Source organism: Babylonia areolata, chromosome 8, assembly GCF_041734735.1.
Source record: "Babylonia areolata isolate BAREFJ2019XMU chromosome 8, ASM4173473v1, whole genome shotgun sequence".
In the NCBI taxonomy this organism is placed as follows: domain Eukaryota; kingdom Metazoa; phylum Mollusca; class Gastropoda; order Neogastropoda; family Buccinidae; genus Babylonia; species Babylonia areolata.
The window spans coordinates 45,274,189-45,293,899 of record NC_134883.1 but is presented as its reverse complement, the minus strand read 5'-3'; the positions used below and the strand labels follow the sequence as shown (position 1 = coordinate 45,293,899).

General features: G+C 46.7%; 1 protein-coding gene and 1 long non-coding RNA gene across 3 annotated transcripts in view; one reads left to right on the top strand and one right to left on the bottom strand.

Annotated features, from left to right (window-relative positions):
• LOC143285202 (mitochondrial inner membrane protease subunit 2-like) overlaps window positions 1-19,711 on the top strand; it is a 207,533-nt gene that overhangs the window by 28,449 nt on the left and 159,373 nt on the right. The gene's annotated exons all lie outside the window — the stretch shown is intronic.
• On the bottom strand, window positions 124-7,300 carry LOC143284858 (uncharacterized). Of its 2 annotated transcripts, none has more exons than XR_013055617.1 (3): window positions 6,835-7,300; window positions 1,096-1,221; window positions 124-804 (listed from the first exon to the last, which is right to left on the bottom strand). It is a non-coding gene; the product is annotated as an uncharacterized LOC143284858 (long non-coding RNA). The 2 variants fall into 2 exon arrangements; XR_013055616.1 differs by lacking the exon at window positions 6,835-7,300 and adding an exon at window positions 1,410-2,029.

Sequence of the window (19,711 nt, the reverse complement as noted above, 5' to 3'; positions counted from 1 at the left end):
CTCCCCCTCCTCATGATGATGGTGATGACGGCCCTTCCATGTCACGGCACTGCACGAGGGGGAGGGAAGTCAGTGAGACACAGTGGAGCAACGCGGCTGGGTAGCTTTTCACGCCTTTCATGGACGGCAGCAACAACCCACCTTCTAACATCCGAGCACCGCTTTACCAAGAGATCACAGTTGTCACAAATGTCCAGGACTTCTCTTTCTTTTTTTTCTTTTTTTGTGTGTGTGTTCTCTGGTGTGTTTTTGTTGTTGTTTTGGGTTGTTTTTTTTTTTCCTGGTTTGATTTGTTTTATTTCACCACCTCAAACACAATCACTTGCTAGATTAGTCCCACAAAACCACTATTTTTCTTTTGTCTTTTTCAACCACACAGATTCTCTGAAGAACACAGACGGTTTTGATAACCACATCACAGAGGATCAGAGCAACACTGGCACTTTCAGGAACAAGCAAAACAGGCGGGTACCATCAACCACCGTCATGCTCGGAAGGTGACAAAGAGTTCCATCGCTTTTGCTGTTCGTTACCACGTGCGTGATAAGGGTCAGACTCGGACACACCTGTTTCAACACTGCCGATTGACAATGGCCAGCTGTCGTTGTTGCTGCTTATGATGTCCGTATACACTTTTGAGCAGTACCACCGATTTTGACCATTGATGTGGTGGCTCTGTTTTTTAGGGTCAGGAAAGACTCCGATACTGCACGGGAGGAGTTAAAACACAGCTGGGTTGTGATCACTCAGTTAAAACTGCCCCTCTGCGCGTCCATGGAATAAGATCACTGGCTGAAAAAGTCCCTGCAAATAACACACACCACAGGCTGCACTGATCTATCACTATCACTCACTGCACTTGTGTATGAACAGAAAACCAGCCAGTGCGACTTTTTTTTTTTTTTTTTTCGAAGATGTTTGAACTGACGGTTGTTCAAATAACGTACCTGCATCACACACAGTGCATTTCTTGAAACACATGCGCTCTTCTTTTCTTTTTTCTTTTCTTTTTTAAAATCCGCCCAAGGTATATCCGTGAGTAATCCAGGTTTGAAACATTTAAAAAAAAAAGAAAACACTTCTTCTCTTACTTACCTGTGAGTTTATTATTCTCCTCGCGTTCTTTTCCTTTCTTTTTTTTTCCCCCCCTCCACACACAACGGTAACAGCAGTCTTGTGATAAACTTTGTGAACATCCAAGGTCAGGGAGCGTACATCTGACTGTGAGAAAAGGTGGAGATAAAAAACAACAAAAAAACTAACAACAAAAAACAAACAAACAAACAAAAATTGTTGTAGTCAAACACCACCACTTTCCCAAGTCGGAAACGAGCAGCTAAAGCATCCACTTGACGGGAGAGAGAGAGAGAGAGAGAGAAAAAAAAATAACCGCACAAAAAAACACCTACCACAACTGCCTGTTCTCACGCAAACACCTTGTGGAGAGAGAGAGAGGCAGACAGGTTATCATCCCAGGTTGGGGTTGTGGATGAAGAGCAATGGAGGGGAGGGGAGGGGTGGGGGTAGATTGGCATATCGGGTTTCTCCTGGCCGTTAGAGGCCTTTAAAAGGCCTGGGGATGGTGCGGGGTGGGGGTGGGAAGACTTAATCCACGCGGACGGTCTCAGTGACAGCGAGGCTTTGCCAGCTAGCAGACAAGGGTCGTTGCGTCGCATGCTTGGCGGTCCCGAAACTAACAGATCTTTTTTTTTTTTCTTTGCTTTTTTTTTTTTTTTTTTCTGTAGCGGAAACCACGGCGTCAATGCTGTTGTTGTTGCTGCTGCTACTGATGATGATGATGATGATGACAGGATACGAGCAGCTGCGTCAGTTTCAGCTGGAATAAGCTCTCTCTCCCTCAGTGCTGTCACACGACAATGTAGTGGCTTGCTTTTGTTGTGTTCTTCTCATGCTTTGTTTACACACCGTCTGTCATCACTGGAACCGTGCTGGCTGGCCACGTTTGTTTGTTTATTTGTTTTTTTCTCTTTTTTGGGGGGGTTCTCCAGGGTCTTTTATTCCTCTTTGGACACTTTTGCTAAGTGGATTGCACGCGAGTTTGAAAGTTCATGTTTAGTTGGGGGGGGGGGGGGGGGGGGGGGGGGTTGTTTTTGTTTGCACACTGAGAGTTTCACGATCAAACATGCATGCTACCATGTGGGACGATAGTTGTTTGTTTGGTTTTTTTTTGTTGTTTTTTTGTTTTTTGTAATTGACGAGACGCAGAAGTGTGTGTGTGTGTGTGTGTGTGTGTGTGCTGGCAACAGTCGTTGAATTATTTAACGAAGCGGATGTCCTGTGCGGGTGAGGGAGGTAGAGGAGGGGTGGGTGGACGGGTGGAGAGGATGACTGGGTGGGAGGTTGAGGGTGAGGGAGGGGTGTGGGGGTAAGGGGGGGGGGAGAACGCGGTGTGTTGTTTCAGCTTCACACAGACATCCTTTTTTTTTTTTTTTTAACTCCTCGTTCTCTACCACCACACGCAAAGACTACCCGCCTGTCACACAGTCTTGTGCAAGCAGCCTCTGGGTTTCTGTTTTGGTTAATCAATAAATGAAACAGATGAGATCATCCTCGCACTCTCTGTCTCTGTCTCTCTCCCGCTGTCTCTTGTCTCTGTGATAAAACCGGTAGTGCACAGCGGACTTGTAGCCTTGAGTGTACACAGAATGAAACTCCTTGTCCTCCTCTTGCTGTTGCTTTGCGAGCGTGCAGTGGTATTGTATCAACACTTCCCTTCAGATTGCCCTCCCCCCCCTCTCTCTCTCTCTCTCTCTCTGTCTTCCGCAAACAGAAAAGTTGGTTGGCTGTTGAGCAGGTCGAGTCGTTGTCACCTCCTCCTCCTCCTCTCCACCTCCTCCTCCTCCTCCTTCTCCTCACGCCCCCCCCCTCCCCTCCCCCCTCCTTTAATCAGTCATGACGCACTGAACGTGTGAGCCAAGGAGTAGGGAAGGGGAGGGTTGTGGGTAGGGTAGGGTAGGGTAGGGTAAGGTAAGGGGGGGTGGGTGGGTAGAGGAAGGAGCATGCCAAATGTTGACAGTGCGTGCGGCCGCTTTTGATCGGCAGACAGACAGCCTGATGAGGTGTGTGTGTGTGTGTGTTGCGCCGCGCCGAGGAGGAGGAGGAGGAGGAGGAGGAGAAGTGGGAGAGAGGTTTCTGCTGTCTTTTCGTTCGGTTGTGGAGTCCGACTTGGTCGTCCTGTTGTCGTTCCTTGTTACCGGCGTTCCGTTAACTGAGTGTACGTTACGTTACGTTACGTTACGTCCCGTTGCCTTCCTCATCTCACTCTCACTCTTTACGTGGAGTCCCCCCCGAGTCCGTCGGTTGGGTGGGTGGGGAGTCTCCTGTGTGGAAAGGTGAAGAGAAAGACTGGAAAGAAAGAAGGCAGGAATTAAAAAGAGTGTTCAAGTTGTGTACTGAACAACAGCACAGCTGACTCACACGTGGGCAGGGGGAGTGCCCGGTGGATCTGTGTGTTGTCGGGTGGGGCGAGGGAGTTTCCACATGAAGGAAACGATACTACTACTACTACTACTACTACTATTGCTGATAATAATAATGATAATAAATGATGATAATAATAAAATGATGAGAAATGATAAGAATAAAATAATGTGAACAGTAAAATGTGAAGTAATCATCAGCCAGTAAAAAGTAAGGTGAAAACATGAAACAAGCACGCTCGTGCTACGCGCATGCATCCCCCCCCCACGCCCCCCCCCCTCAACCCTCACACCACCCTCTCTTTCTCTCTCTCTCTCTTTCGGCTGAACGTGTGCAGCAATTGTAATAATAATAATAATAATGGATACTTATATAGCACACTATCCAGAAATCTGCTCTATGTGCTTTACAAAAACGCTCTTGTTAACATAAAACATTATATCTATGTTACATACACACACCAAAATGTGACCACACACACACACACACACACATACACACGCACACACTGCATACAATACATTTTAACATACATGTGTATCTAACAGCCACCCTAACACATACGCACACATAGGCAGGCACAAACGTACATAAACACACGCAAACACAATACACATTCATATACATGCATGTAGTTACGTACACATACATATGTGATTAATTGTAAAACAGGTTATGGACGATGATTTAATAGTTATGCCATATCCACGAGTACTGAAGACTATGCTGAGTGTAATTCTGTTGTCCCAGTACGCAACGTTTTCTTTGTGCTTTTAATACTGTATTGGTGTTTTCAGAGAGGGTGTCCACATCCTTTTTTTCTTTCTTTCTTTCAAAAAAAAAAAAATGTTTACAACACTACTAAACCGTGACGTCATTTTATTATTTTGACGTTTGAACATTATACCTTCTCGTAAGAAACCCTCGTAGTTACTTTTGTGTGTGTGTGTGTGTGTGTGTGTGTGTGTGTGTGTGCGTGTTTGTGTGTGTGTCTGTGTGTGTTGTTGTTGTTGTTGAACCCAGCGTCACCCTACGTACACGATAATCAACAACATCAGCAACTGATAGCCCACACTGCAACGGGTTATAAGGTATATATGCGCACAGGAAAATACATTATCATTGACAACATGCACCGGTAAGAGAAGAAACATCGAGTATTCAGACAATCTGCAGCAACAACTACAGCAACAATAACAACAACAAACAACCCCCCTCACCCCCCCCCCCCCCCCCCCCCCCCCCCCCCCCCCCCCCCCGCCCCCTCCCCACAAAAAAAAGGCAGCAATTAACTTTACGAAGAAGAAAGGTAGTCCCCAAGTACAAAATATTTATTGTGTGGAGTTGCTTGATCATCTAGCCTTGACTTCGCATAACGAAGGTCTGGTTTTCTGGCTGCGTGTTCTTTGAAACTGAACAGTGTTGTGTATAATTATGGAGCAGTCCGCACGCTTTGTCACAACCTTTAATAATTAAACTGAAACCTAATCTCAGTAGGCGGAGATGCGAAGAGGGATGAAGTGTTTGCTCATTTGACTTGTTGCTGTTGTGTGTGTGTGTGTGTGTGTGTGTGTGTGTGTTTTTTTTTTTTTTTTTTTTTTAAGTTTCCGTCTGTCATGCCCCCGGGCCCCCTCCCCCCAGCCCAACCCCCACCCCCACCCCCCCCGGCCCCCCTGTCGGTTTGTGGACACTGAAGCAGTCAGAAACGTCATTGTGCGTTTTGCCCTGTCGTTCGTTGAGACGTAAGCATACGCACACTACGCTTGACCCAAGCATGATAATCATGACATTAAAGTAAGTGACCGTCACCTCACAACGTGACTACTGAAGAATGAATGAATAAATGAATGAATCTTTATTTTTCAAACGTTGAAGACATTAGGACTTTGGCCGACTTACACTTCTGCCGTTGATCTAAGAGATACGCAAACACATAGGCATATAAATGTTGCTATCTGCCGTTGATTTAAGAGATACACAAACACATAGGCATATAAATGTTGCTATACTTAATACATGTATAATGTACAAGTATAGCACAGCGTCAAACTGAGAGACACAACATCGCTCACATCTGTACGAAACGGAAGCGAGTAGCACACACACACACACACACACACACGCACCAAGGGAAAAAAACAACAACAACAAAACCCTAGCATGAATGCTACAAATGGGCCTATGAGACAGTTTGCTCGCTCATTTGAGAACCGTAATTCTGATATGTCACACCCTCTCAAAAAGGTGGAACCCCCCGAAGTTAAACAACAATCGAGTGTCACCACACACACACACATAATTAATTGTCGTCATCACACAGTGAGAATTGGTTTTCCAAGTTGTGCATCGCACATGGTAACCCCGAAGTTAAACAACAATCGAGTGTCACCACACACACATAATTAATTGTCGTCATCACACAGTGAGAATTGGTTTTCCAAGTTGTGCATCGCACATGGTTTACACACGCGGTAGGAACGAACACACACACCACTCACTTGAATTCACTTTTCTTTTTTTTTGGTTTTAAATCCAGTCCTCAGTCAGCAACACACTGAAGAAGTGGGGTTCGTCGAGTTCGGAGACACTTTTTTTTGAAAGTCAAGCAGTTGAAAATCAGGATGGATCACTAGTGTAACGAAGGTAACCTTATACATAATAAATGTAGTCATACAAATCGGAAGGCACAGGTCGTTCGTCGAGTTCGGAGACACTTTTTTTTGAAAGTCAAGCAGTTGAAAATCAGGATGGATAGGTGTAACGAAGGTACGAAGGTAACCTTATATATAATAAATGTAGTCATACAAATCGGAAGGCACAGGTCGTTCGTCGAGTTCGGAGACACTTTTTTTTGAAAGTCAAGCAGTTGAAAATCAGGATGGATAGGTGTAACGAAGGTACGAAGGTAACCTTATATATATAATAAATGTAGTCATACAAATCGGAAGGCACAGGTCGTTGCTTTTTTTTTCTTTCTTTCTTTTGTGTGCTTTTTTTTTTTCTCTCCAAGTTTTCCAATGTTCTTCCCAGCTGTCAAGCATGTCTGTTGTTTCTTTTGGGGGGGGGGGGGGGGCGGGGGGGGGGGGGGGGGGGGCACCGGAAATCGCCAGACCCAAGCATGCACGGCAGTTTCAAACGGAACTCACGTTGTTTCCCCCCCCCGCACCACAAACCACTTTTTGAAATCCGTGGAAAAGATTCACGTGGCTCTGTTGTTTGTTGCTGTTGCTGTTTGTTGCTGTTGCATCCTCAGCGGCACCCACACACACACACACACACACGCACACACACACACACACACACACACACACACACACACACACACACACACACACACACACACACACACACACACACACACACACACACACACACACACACACACAACTTTACCTCAGACACGTGCGTTACGCGTGGCAACAACAGCAGTTGCGGCGGCGGCGGTGGCGGCGGCTTACCTTTTTCTTTTTGAAGTTTTCTTTTTTTGTGTATGTGTGTGTTGCATTTGGTGAGCAGGCAAGATCACATTGTGTATCCAGTTTGTTTTGTTGTTTGTTTTGGGGTTGTTTTTTTTATGGATATTTTTTTTTTCCAGTACACACACACACACCCGCGCGCGCGCGTATAGTAGTAGATTTCCCAGGACGAGCAAAGCCGCGAACAGTTTTGTCGCTGTCTGGCTGGACTGAGGCAGCAGCGAGGAAGAGATTAATTTGGAGGCTGCTAATTTTGTCTCAGCTGTTGTTTCCGCTTTGAGTTACACAACTACTTGGTAGGCGAACGAAGAAGAAGTAGAAACTGAAGCCAGCCCCCCCCCCCCGCGCGCCCGCGCGCCCGCCCGTCCCCCCATTGCACTGCAGCAGACCAGGAGACTAACTAACAAAGTGAAGCAAAAGTGCGGATCGTCGCCGTCGGTCGCGCGCAAAAAAGCAATGCCTCCAAAAGCCCCCCTCTCTTTCGATCTCCTCCACACCACCCCTACCCCCCTTTTAGCTCCCTCCAACTCAGCTCCACCCTTCTATATTCTCGGCTGTCTGTGCTCGCGCTCGCCTCGCGACAACCTCTCTTGTACGGAACGGAGCTTGTCCTCTCCCCGCCCCCCTGTCCCCACCCCCCTCTCTCTCTCTCTCTCTCTCTCTCCGTTCTTCCCTCCGCTGCACCCACCCTCCTTCTCCTCCTCCTCCTCCTCTCTTCCTCCGCACCAGCCCCCCCCCCCTTTCCACTCCCCTACCTCTCCCCCTTCCCCCTTCCCCCTCTTCCTCTCTCTCTCTTCCTCTCTCTCTCTCTCTGCGCCAGCCAACGAACCAAGCAATTAACCAGTAAATCAGCTGCTTGTTTTTTTAGAGACTTTGTCTTTTTGCTGTTGTTTCTTGAGTGCAGTGTGTGTGTGTGTGTGTGTGTGTGTGTGTAGTGCGCGCGTGCGTGTGTGTGTGTGTGTGTGTGTGTGTGTGTGTGTGTAAGAAAAAGAAGAGAGAGAATTGGAGGGGAAACATCATCTGGACCAGCTGTGAAACAACGGTTGTATTTGATTGACACACACGCACGCACACACACACACACACACACACACACACACACACACACACACACACACACACACACACACAACGCTTCTTTGACGATCACCACTGGATGTTTAAGTTGCGGTTTATCCGGCCGCGTTTTCCAGCAAAAATGTCATGAACCTGTTCTGGGGACATTCGGTTTATTAACTCAGTTTGTGCGTGTGTTAGTGTGTGCTAGTATGTGTGTGTGTGTGTGTGTGTGTGTGTGTAAGAAAAAGAAGAGAGAGAGAGAGAATTGGGGGGTGGAAACATCATCTGGACCATTTTCATGGACAGCTGTGAGCTTGATGAAACCTTGTTGTTCAACATTGGGGGGATGGGGGGGAGGGGGGTTAGGGGGTGGCGTGCGGAGGGAGGGGGAGGGGGGGGGAAGCTTGGGACGGGTGGAAGATAGTTGGGGGGGGGGGGGGGGGGGGAAGGGGAGAGGATGATCGTATGTTTGTCATCGAACATAATTGGAATAAATGATATCGTTCGTTGCACTCTGTGCAAATCAAGCGAATGAATGTCTTGTCAATATGAGTGACTGTCTGTGTGTTTATCAGCGGTCTTTACATCATGACAGCAACGTAGAATATGTTTAGAGACATAAAAAAAAGGGTGAGGTGGTCGGATGTGGGTGGGTGGGTGGGGATGGGCACCCCCCCCCCCACCCCCCCCCCACCACCACCGCTCTCTAGGCAAGTGATTCACCCCCTTTCTTCTCCCTCCCTCCCCCCCTCCCCCCCCCCCACACACACACACACCTATTCCCACTCCGATGTGTTTTTGAAGCTTTGTTGTGTTTCATATTTAATCGCATACACCAGCCACAGTCGAATGAACGGACGAAAATTGTTTCTTGTAGGTGTTTGGAATAGAAGATAACTCCTTCCCTCCCCCACCCCCACCCCCACCACCCACCACCCCGATATAAATACTTCGTCTTTCTCATATTTGTATCGAGGGAATGGTTGGTTTTTGTTTTTTTTTTTTTTGTAATTCTTTTCTTTCTTTCTTTCTGTCTGGAAGGAACGAAGGATATTTTCCCAAATGGCCTGTACAAACGTCAAGCAAAATGAAGACCATCAATAAAATACAACGCCTCCCGCGCGCTTCTGTTGTTTGGGTTTTTTTTTTTTCCCCCTCTCTCCTGTCGAAAGATCATCAATAAAATGCCTGCTTCTCTCTCCACCTCACCCCGACCTCCACCTCTTCCACCCCCCATTCTACTCTCCTCCTCCCCCTCCTCCTCCTCCAGATCTTCGATCTGCTCGAGAAATATTGTCTTAAGACATTGCTGCTAGGCATATCTGTCGTCTCCGCGCTTACGTAAGCACCAGTGACACATTGCAAAACATTTGGAGAGAGAAAGGATGCCCATTGCCCTTCCCCATTCCTTCACCCTGCTTCTTCTTCTTCTTCTTCTTCTTCTCTCCCTGTGTCTCCGTCTCTCTCTCTCTGTCTCTTGTCTCTTTCGGTCTCTCTTGTCACTGCCCCCTCCCTCATGCCCCCAGCCCCCACACCCGCTTTCTCTCTCTCTCTCTCTCTCTCTCTCTCCCTGTGTCTCCGTCTCTCTCCCTGTGTCTCTATCTCTTTCAGTCTGTCACTGCCCCCTCCCCATACCCCCACCCCCCACACCCGCTTTCTCTCTCTCTCTCTCTCTCTCTCTCCCTGTGTCTCCGTCTCTCTCCCTGTGTCTCTATCTCTTTCAGTCTGTCACTGCCCCCTCCCCATACCCCCACCCCCCACACCCGCTTTCTCTCTCTCTCTCTCTCCCCCTGTGTCTCCGTCTCTCTCTCTCTCTCTGTCTCTTGTCTCTTTCGGTCTCTCTTGTCACTGCCCCCTCCCCCATACCCCCTCCCCCCACACCCGCTTTCTCTCTCTCTCTCTCCCTGTGTCTCTGCCCCTCTCTGTGTCTCTGTCTCTTTCGGTCTCTCTTGTCCCCTCCCCCATACCCCCCCCCCCACCCCCCCACCCACCCACCCCCGCTTTCTCTCTCTCTCTCTCTCTCTGTCTCTGTCTCTTTCGGTCTCTCTGTCACTGCCCCCTCCCCCATACCCCCCCCCCCCTCTCTCTCTCTCTCACTCTCTCTCTAAGTGCTTGAAATGTTTTTTGTTGTTGTTTTTTTTTTCGTTTCAGACAAACAGAAATGGAAAACATTGTGTTAGAATGGTAAGAGTTTCCCAAAGCGTTGTGCTGAAATGGTAAAGGTTTTCGGAAAGGTTGTGTTGAAATGGTAAGATTTTCATGAGAGTTTCCTTGAATGGTAAGAATTTCATGAAAGGTTGTGTGTTGAAATGGTAAGATTTTCATGAGAGTTTCCTTGAATGGTAAGAATTTCATGAAAGGTTGTGTGTTGAAATGGTAAGAGTCTGATATTCTGACCCAACAACAAGAGCAGTCATTATTTTCATTTTTTGTTCAGACAGGAACTTCTTTTGCTAAGCATGGAAGTTTTAATTATTTTGCAAACGTTTTGGTGCAGATAGTAAAAAAGGGAAATTACTCTGTAATTAATGCTAGGGGACTTAATTTGCTTTAAACTTATCTTTCTCATCATAAACATTACATTTTGAAATTATACTCAGTACATAAAAAGCTTGGATTTTTTTTTTTCAAGTGAGTCTTGAAGGCCTTGCCTCTTGTTTTTTTCTGCAAGGCTCTGTTGAAATGGTAAGTAGTTTTCTTAGAGATTGTTATGAAGTGGTAAGGTTCCTGTTAGGTGGTGTTTGAACTGTTAACTTTCCTGAAAGGCTTTGTTGAAGTTTCCTGGAAGATATTGTGTTTCTGGTGGTGGTGGTGGTGGTGGTGGTAGTAGTAGTAGTAGTAGTATCATTATTATTATTGCCAATACTGTCATCATCATTGTTGTTGTTATCATTAGTAGTAACGGCAGCAGCAGTTGTAGAAGGTTTATCATTATCATGTCTTCCTCTTCTTCGTCGTCTTCTTATGATGACGATGATGATGATGATGATGATGATCGATCATCATCATCATCATCATCATCATCATCATCATCATCATTATCATCAGTATAATAGTCAGTGCATGATGGTCGGATGATTCGTAAATTTGTTCACTCACTGACAGTGTTGTTGTGATGTTGCTAGTCAGTGCATGATGGTCGGATGATTCGTAAATTTGTTCACTCACTGACAGTGTTGTTGTGATGTTGCTACTGTTTTGTTTTATTTTCAATACTCGTGCGCGTGTTCACGCCACAGTGTTTTTACAAACAGGGACAAGCTGGCTTGTGTTGTAGTGTGTGAAACGTCGTCGTCGTAGTCGCCGTAGTAGTAGTAGTAGTAGTAGTAGTAGAGGTACGTGTGTGTGTCAGCGTAGTAGTAGTGTTTTTTTTGTGTGTGTGTGTGTGTGTGTATCGATTGGACACCAGGGCCATTGTAGTGCAGGGGGCCATGGACCAATCAATAGCTGGCTTGCTTGCAGCTCAGTCTCCCACGTTCTACACATACACACACACACACATACACACACACACGCACGCACGTGTGGTATGGATGCTCTGCTTTGGGTGGTGCGGTGTGGTGTGGTGTGGTCTGGTGTGGTGTGGTGTGGCTGGGCGCGCGGATTTTCCACTCCTTGTCCGCTGTTTGTCCTAGAAAACCAGTGTAGTGTGATGTTGTTGATGATGATGGTGGTGGTGGTGATGGTAGTGGTGGTGGTAGTGGTGGTGGTGGTGATGATGGGTGATGGCTGGAGCCAACAGCCGTGACCGAGTTGCGTGCGTGCGTGAGTGTGTGTGTGTGTGTGTGTGTGTGTGTGTGTGTGTGTGTGTGTGTGGTCGGGAGGGTCAGGGGGGAGGTTGGTTGGTGTGTGTGTGTGTGTGTGTGTGTGTGTGTGTGTGTGTGTGTGTGTGTGTGTGTGTGTGCACTTTTATGTATATGTGATTGTGTGTGTATAATATATATATATATATATATATATATATATATATATATATATATATATGTGAGTGCGTACGTGCGTGCGTGTGTGTGTGTGTGTGTGTGTGTGTGTGTGTGTGTGTGTATGTCTGTGCACGTGCGTGCTGGTTTGTGTTTTTGTTATTGTATGTATGTATGTATGTATGCATGCATGCATGCATATGCGCATGTATGTGTACATGTCTTACAATGTGTGTGTGTGTGTGTGTGTGTGTGTGTGTGTGTGTGTGTGTGTGTGTGTGTGTGTGCAGCTGAGGGCAGACATAAGAGTACAACATGTGTGAGTTCGGGTGTGAGTGTGCGCGTACGCGCGCTTCACGCTTGTGAAGAGGAGTCTTCAAGTTGAGGGCTTCGTAGGTGTGTGTGTGTGTACACGTGCATTGCCAATACTCATAATATTCATGTTTGTGTGAGCGATCATGTCGTTTTTTTGTGTGCACCCTCTGAGCTGAACAGGACTTGTTATATGAGCTCGCTGTGTGCACCCTGCGAAGGCGTGCGTGCGTCTGTGTGTGTGTGTGTGTGTTTGCGTTTTTTGGAAGAGCGAGTTGTTATGTGTGTATGTGTGCGCGCTTGTGTGTGGCACGCGCATGTGTGTGTGTTTGTAAGGGAACTGGAGGAGGGGGGCGGGGGCAGAGAGAAAGAGAGAGAGAGAGAGTGTGTGTGTGTGTCGTGTGTGTGTGTGTATGTTACATAAGTGCCACGACTGTGTTACGTTCGTGCGTGCATGTTGTTGTGTGCGTGTGTGTGTGTGTGTGTGTGTGTGTGTGTGTGTGTGTTGTGGCGCGGCGCGTAGTTTTGTGGATATTAAGTTCCGTAGTAGCAGCCCACACTATACCTTTGTGTTGGGTGTGACAGCAGGGAGTGGGGGGGTGGTGGTGGTGGTGGTGGTGGTGGTGGCGGGAGTTGGTGTGTGGGGTGGGGGGGATGGGTGTGGCAGTGGTGGGGCTGAGGGGGTGGGGGGTGGGGGGGGATTCGTAAATATATATATTTTTTTAAACGCGTGTTTCTATGCAGTGGCCTGGCGTCGAGGCGTGCAATTGAAATACGATCTCTTTGTGTGTGTGTGTGTGTGTGTGTGTGTGTGTGTGTGTGTGTGTTGTGTGTGTGTTTGCGTGATTGTGTGGACATGTGCGAGTCTGTGTGTGTGTGTGTGTGTGTGTGTGTGTGTGTGTTTGATTCGAGAAAGACAAAGAGCGACTTGCATGCGTGCCAGTGCATGTGAATGGTGTGTGCGTGTGCGCGTGGGTGTGTGTGTGTGACTGTGTGTGTGTGTGTTTTCGCGTGCGCGCGTGTGTTTGTGTGATAGGTGAAAGACAAAGAGCGACTTGCATGCATTTGTGGGCGCGCGCGCGCGTGTGTGTATTATATATGTGTGTGTGTGTGTGTGCATGTGTGTGATAAGAGAGAAATAGCCATATGTGTGTATGTATGTATGTATGTATGCATGCGTGCGTGCGTGGTCGCGTGCGTGTGTGTATGTGCACACGACCTGGGTCGGTTTACCTAATCTTGATCGCTTGAGTGACAAGCTAAACTTCTTCCATCGAGAGGACGGGGCAAGCACACGGAAGGGTTTTTTTTCCCGCCACAAAGTAGGTGTGAGTGAGTGAGTGTGTGTGTGTGTGTGTGTGTGTGTGTGTGTGTGTGTGTGTGTGTGTGACATCATCCTTACACCCTCTCTCTCCCTCCCTCCCTCCCTTCTTCCTCTCCATATTCGCTTTTTTCTTTCTTTCTTTTTTTTCTTTTTTTTCTTTTTCACTTGTCGCCGTTGTTAGCGTGGATGATCGTCAACAGCTCAGGCGCTAATGGAATTGAATTATTAATTAGTTCTTTTCTTAGTTCACACAGGCCTTGCCTCTGTTCTCTCTCTCTCTCTCTGTGTCTCTCTCTTACTCTGTCTCTCTCTCTGTCTCTGTCTCTCTCTCACTCTGTCTCTCTCTCTGTCTCTCCCTGTCTGTCTCTCTCTCTGTCTCTCTCTCTGTGTATGTGTGCGTGTGTGTGTGTGTGTCTCTGTTTCTCACTCTGTCTCTCTCTGTCTGTCTGTCTGTCTCTCTCTCTCAAGGTCTCTCTCTGTCTTTCGGTGTGTGTTCGTGTGTGTGTGTGTGTGTGTGTGTGTGTGTGTGTGTGTGTGTGTGTGTCTGTCTCTCTTTACTCAGTGTGTGTGTGTGTGTGTGTGTCATAAAGCTTGAATTCGTCATTTTGTGCACTATCACCTGCGCGTACGCGGTGCAGTGCAGTGCGTGCGGACTTTATGCGCGTTGTCGCTTAGAGGGGTGGGCGAGAGAGGATGTGTGTGGAGGAGGGGGGGCGGGGGGGCGGCGGGGGAGGGGGGTTCGTGTGACCGGGGGAGGAGAGAGGGGGGGGGGGACGGTGGTGCTACCCTAAAAAGAGAAGCATGACGTCATGTGTTGGACTGAAAAAAAAAAAGGGAGGGGGGGAGGGGGGGGGGGGAGAAGAAAAAGAAAAAAAAGTGTTGGCCGGGCGCGAGATGGAAGGGATGGAGTTGGGGTGTAGGGGTGGTGGTGGTGGTGGGGGGGGGGGGGTGTTATGGTGCCAGAGGTGTTTTGCTGCAATGAATGGCGTGGTGCAGGCGAGAATGCTCTAGCTAGTATGGTGGGTGGTGGGTAGGAGCTGGGTTGGGTGGGTGGGTGGGTGGAGTGTTGTGGTGTGTGATTGACGGGGAAGGGAGGTTGTAGTGGTGTGGTTGGGAGAGGGAGTGGGGAAACTCCCCCCACCCCACCCCACCCCTTCTTTTTTTTTTTTCCCCCTCGGTAATTCTTCCTTCTCTGTCTTGTTCCTCTCTTCCATCATGATTCCTTCCACCTTCTTTTCTATCTTCCCTGGGCTGCCGTGCCTTGTTCTTTCTCCGTCTTCGCAAAAAAACCTTTTCTCTACCAGTCCCGCCACGTGTTAAACAACGTTCAGTCTTTCGCTGTTCCATTGTGGTGGGGTTTTGTGTGTGTGTGTGTGTGTGTGTGTGTGTGTGTGTGTGTGTGTGTTGTTGTTGTTGTTGTTGTTGTTGTTGTTTTGTTTGTTTTTTGCTCTCTCTCTCTCTCTCTCTCTCTCTCTCTCTCTCTCTCTCTTTGTCGCATTCGTTCTCTCTCTCTCTCTCTAACACGCACTAACACACACACACACACACACACACACACACAAACACACACACAAGATATATGGATTGAGAGACAGAGATAGATAGAAAGATACATACATACATACATACAATAACAGAATCACAAACCATCACGCAGATGGATAGAGTTGATATATAGATAGACACACACGAGATATATGGATTAACAGATATATATAGATACACAAGGTGTATGGATTGATAGACATACATAGATAGATAGATAGATAGATAGATAGATAGATAGATAGATAAACGGATAGAGTTGATATGTAGATAGATCGATGAACAGTGGGTCACTGAACTAAATCGATAAGGAAATCAATCGAGGATACTAAAAAAAAAAAAAAAAAAAAAAAAAAAAGACCCTGCTTCCCAAATCTCTCTCTCTCTCTCTCCCTCCCTCCCTCTCTCTCCCTCTCCCTCTCGCTCTCCCTCTCTCTGTCTCCCCCCCCCCTCTCTCTCTTCTCCCCCTCGACCTATTCCCTTCTCTTTTTTTTTGTCTCTGTGTTAAGCAAATGTATTGTGGTGTTTTTTTTGGTTTTTTTGTGTGTGTGTTTTTTTTGTCAAGTGGAAAAGGTTTGGCACACTCATCGCCATCACAGCGGCAGTCCCTTCTTTGTTTTTCTTTCTTTCATTCTTTCTTTCTTTTTTTCCATTCTGTGCACATGTTTATTTTACCTGTCGGAATGTTTTTTTCTTGAGCAGCAGAACTGGTCCTGTGACAACAGCTCTTTCAGTGCCTAGTTTCCACATGTGCAAAGTGTTTGCTACATTCGGGTTTTTAGGCCTACATTTGTCTGGGGGGGGGGGTTTGCCTCAACTTTTTTTCTTCTTCCTTTCTCTCTCTCTCTTTCTTTCTTTCTTTTTTCTTTTTTTTTTCTTCTTTCTTTCTTTGTTGCTCAAAACTCAGCCGACCGACCGCACAGGGACACAGCGTGTCAAGGCTGGCAAACTGCGAATATCGAAGCCGTACGATAATCTGAAGAAAACAAACCAGAATCCCCATGGATAAGAAAAGAAGTCACAATATATATATATATAATTTTAGTCATATTCATGCACATAAATTCAGAACCTGCCCCTTATGTCAGGTGTTTTTTTTGTTGTTTTATTTACTTCGACAATGCATTGAAAAACAACCCATGAATATAAACATGATTTATACATTTTTTTTCACGAAATCTCTTATAAAACGTATCAACGGGCACGTCACACGTCTTTAGCGCAAAGGGAGAGGGAGGGAGAGAGGGAATGCAACATAACGAGATTGTTGAACGGGCGTAATAGCCGAGTGGTTAAAGCGTTAGACTCAGGGTCCCTGGTTCGAATCTCGCTGACGACGCCTGATGGGGGGTAAAAGGGTGGAGCTTTTTTTTTTTTTTCCTGATCTCCCAGGTCAGCATAATTATGTGCAGTCCTGCTATGCTGACCCGCTAGTGCCTGAACCCCCCCTTCGTGTGTATGCGGCAAGCAGAAGATTAAATATGCTCGTTAAGGATCCTGTAATCCATGTCAGCGTTCGATGGGCTATGGAAACAAGAACATACCCAGCATGCATACCCCCGAAAACGGCGTATGGCTGCCTCCATGGCGGGGTAAAAACGGTCATACACGTAAAAGGCCCACTCGTGTACATACGAGTGAACGTCGGAGTTGCAGCCCACGAGCGAAGAAGAAGAAGAAGAAGAATACAACCCTGAAAAAAAAAGGACAAAAGAATATTCATGGCTTTGGAAGAAAAAAAAAAGAAAAAAAAAAAAGCAACAACAGCGAATGGACCAAAAAAACAAAACAAAAAAAGGCAGAAAATAAGAAAGGAAAAAGTCGACGGACAGAAAAAAAAAAAGAGGAATAAACCTAGAAACAGAGAGCAAAAGAAGGGGAAATTTTCGCGCACGTAAGTTTCCAATAGATGGGGGATATTGTTTACACTGAAAGGGCGACGGCCCACCCCCCGGCAACCCCCCCCCCCCCCCCCCCCACGAGAGTCCGTCCTATCCTCTGTTAAGGGGGCCAACGGGGATAAGCATGAGAATGTAGGAAGGCGACTGGTGCTATCACAACGACATCAGACACGCACACGGGTAATACTGCTAATGCCAATGTGTGATTTGACAGCCTGGGATTCTGCTTCTTCTTCTTTTTTGTTAGTGGGCAGCAACTCCCACGTTCACTCGTATATACACGATTGGGCTTTTACCGTTTTTACCCCGCCATGTAGGCAGCCATACTCCGCTTTCGGGGGTGCGCATGCTGGGTGTGTACTTGTTTCCATAACCCACCGAACGCTGACATGGATTACAGGATCTTTAACGCGCGTATTTGATCTTTTGCTTGCGTATACACACGAAGGAGGTTCAGGCACTAGCAGGTCTGCACATAGGTTGACCTGGGAGATCGTAAAAATCTCCACCATTTACCCACCAGGCGCCGTCACCGAGATTCGAACCCGGGACCCTCAGATTGAAAGTCCAACGCTTTAACTATTCGGCTGTTGCGCCCGTCAGCCTGAGATTCGAACTCGAACCATTTTGCACCATTTTGTTCTGATTAGTACCTACTATGTCACCAGAGCTTTACAGCTAATGACATTGAGCATTTCAGTGTTTAACCCTTTCACCGCCAGTCAATCCTAGAGTACAAACGTCCCTTGTTGTATAAACACAGAAAAGACAGTGGCTAAGAATAGCTGGGGATTCCCCCCCTGCGATGTCTAGAAAATATGGCCTATCCTACCACCGAACATTAAGAGCAGTAGGTTCATGGATAACAGACCAATGAATGGTCACCTTTCAGTGACATGGGTCCTCTACCACACCTGTGCATTAATGCGAGCTTGGCGGTGAAAGGGTTAAGCGTCTCTCTCTCTCTCTCCCTCTCTCTCTCTCCCTCTCTCTCTCTTTGTCTCGCGCGCGCACACACACACACACACACACACACACACACACACACACACACACACACACACACACACACACACACACGCTCGTTCCCACTGACAACGGGAGAAACGGAGAAGGCTGTTTATAGTTTTGTCCGGGTAATAATCGCTGAAGTCTTATCTTCTGTTTCATGATTATTATTATTATCCTTCCCTTCGATCCTCGATGCATAATCATGACTGCTGTTGCAACCCCTGACATTAATTAACATTGAACCATCTGAGGGAACATCAGAGGCATAATTATTATTATGAGATGTGAGACCACCTGTATGCAGTATTATTAATATGCATGTCGTCCGCACCGCGCATGATCCAGGATAGTATAGCGATGTTGAGGGATAGGGTAAGAAGGGGAGATCCCGTTCAATCAGTCAATCAATCCCATTCAATCAGTCAATCAATCAATCAATCAATCAAAAACACTTTATTAATCCACATGGAAATGAAGTTGTGCAATCGCAGGCTCGTTGTAAACACACTGGCATAAAATCATCATGCGCAACATAAGAAGAGATTAAAACTAGTCAAATAAGAATTCCCAATAGCTGACGATAGACTAACCCCCTACCCCACCCCCCTCCCATTCCGCACACACACATACTCATGTTAAGACAATAGGGTATTGCACAACAGATGAAAACATCCAACAAAAAAAAGGGTATAGATGACTAAAAATGACATGCGCGCACGCACGCACGCGCGCGCGCGCGCGCACACACACACACACACACACACACACACACACACACGTTAAGACCATAAGGTATTGTACAAGAAACAATACATTGATAAAAACATCAAAAACATTGTTAGCTTATTTAGCATGCGAAGCCTGTTTATCGCTCACTGCCTTTCGTTTCGTTTTCACTTACATGACATCACTCACTCCTCCTCCTTTCTTGTTAGAAGCAATGTGGTTTGTTTTGTGTGGATTTTTTTTTTTCCATGCAGATCAAATCAGTCCTGTCACATCAAAGTGATATATATATTCTAGTTCCGTTTCAGTTTCAGTTTCAGTTTCAGTAGCTCAAAGGAGGCGTCACTGCGTTCGGACGAATCCGTATACGCTACACCACGTCTGCCAAGCAGATGCCTTGACCAGCAGCAGCGTAACCCAACGCGCTTAGTCAGGCCTTGAGAAAAGAAAGTAAATAAATAATAGATAAATACATAAAAAAGAACTACTACTACTAAATAATAATATGTATAAGGCGGAAAAACTTGATGAAGTCAACTATAAGCGTACAAAAAAAATTAAAAATAATAATAATAATAAGAAAAAAAGAAAAAAAGAAAAAAAAATTCTGGTTCAGCCAGTCTGAAATACATTTGAACCTCTCCGTCACTCTTTATCTCGCTCAGACAGATGATCAGTTGCTGGGCCCTCAGGGCAGACAGAATAGAGCGATATGGTTTGCAGTATTGATGGGGGGGGGGGGGGGGGGAAGTTCGATGATTGCGTAAGAATGCGGAATTGCATCTCGCTCCTTCCCTTCCTCACTCCCTCCCTCCTCTCTCTCTCTCTCTCTCATCCACTGAAGGACGGTGACATGACCGGTTAGCCCTCAGGGCAGAATAGAACGATGTGGTTGCAATACTGATGAGAAAAGTTCCAAAATTAGATAACAGTGCGGAGCTGGATCTCAGTCATTTCCTCCCTGTCTGCCCCCCCCCCCCGCCCCCCCCTCTCTCT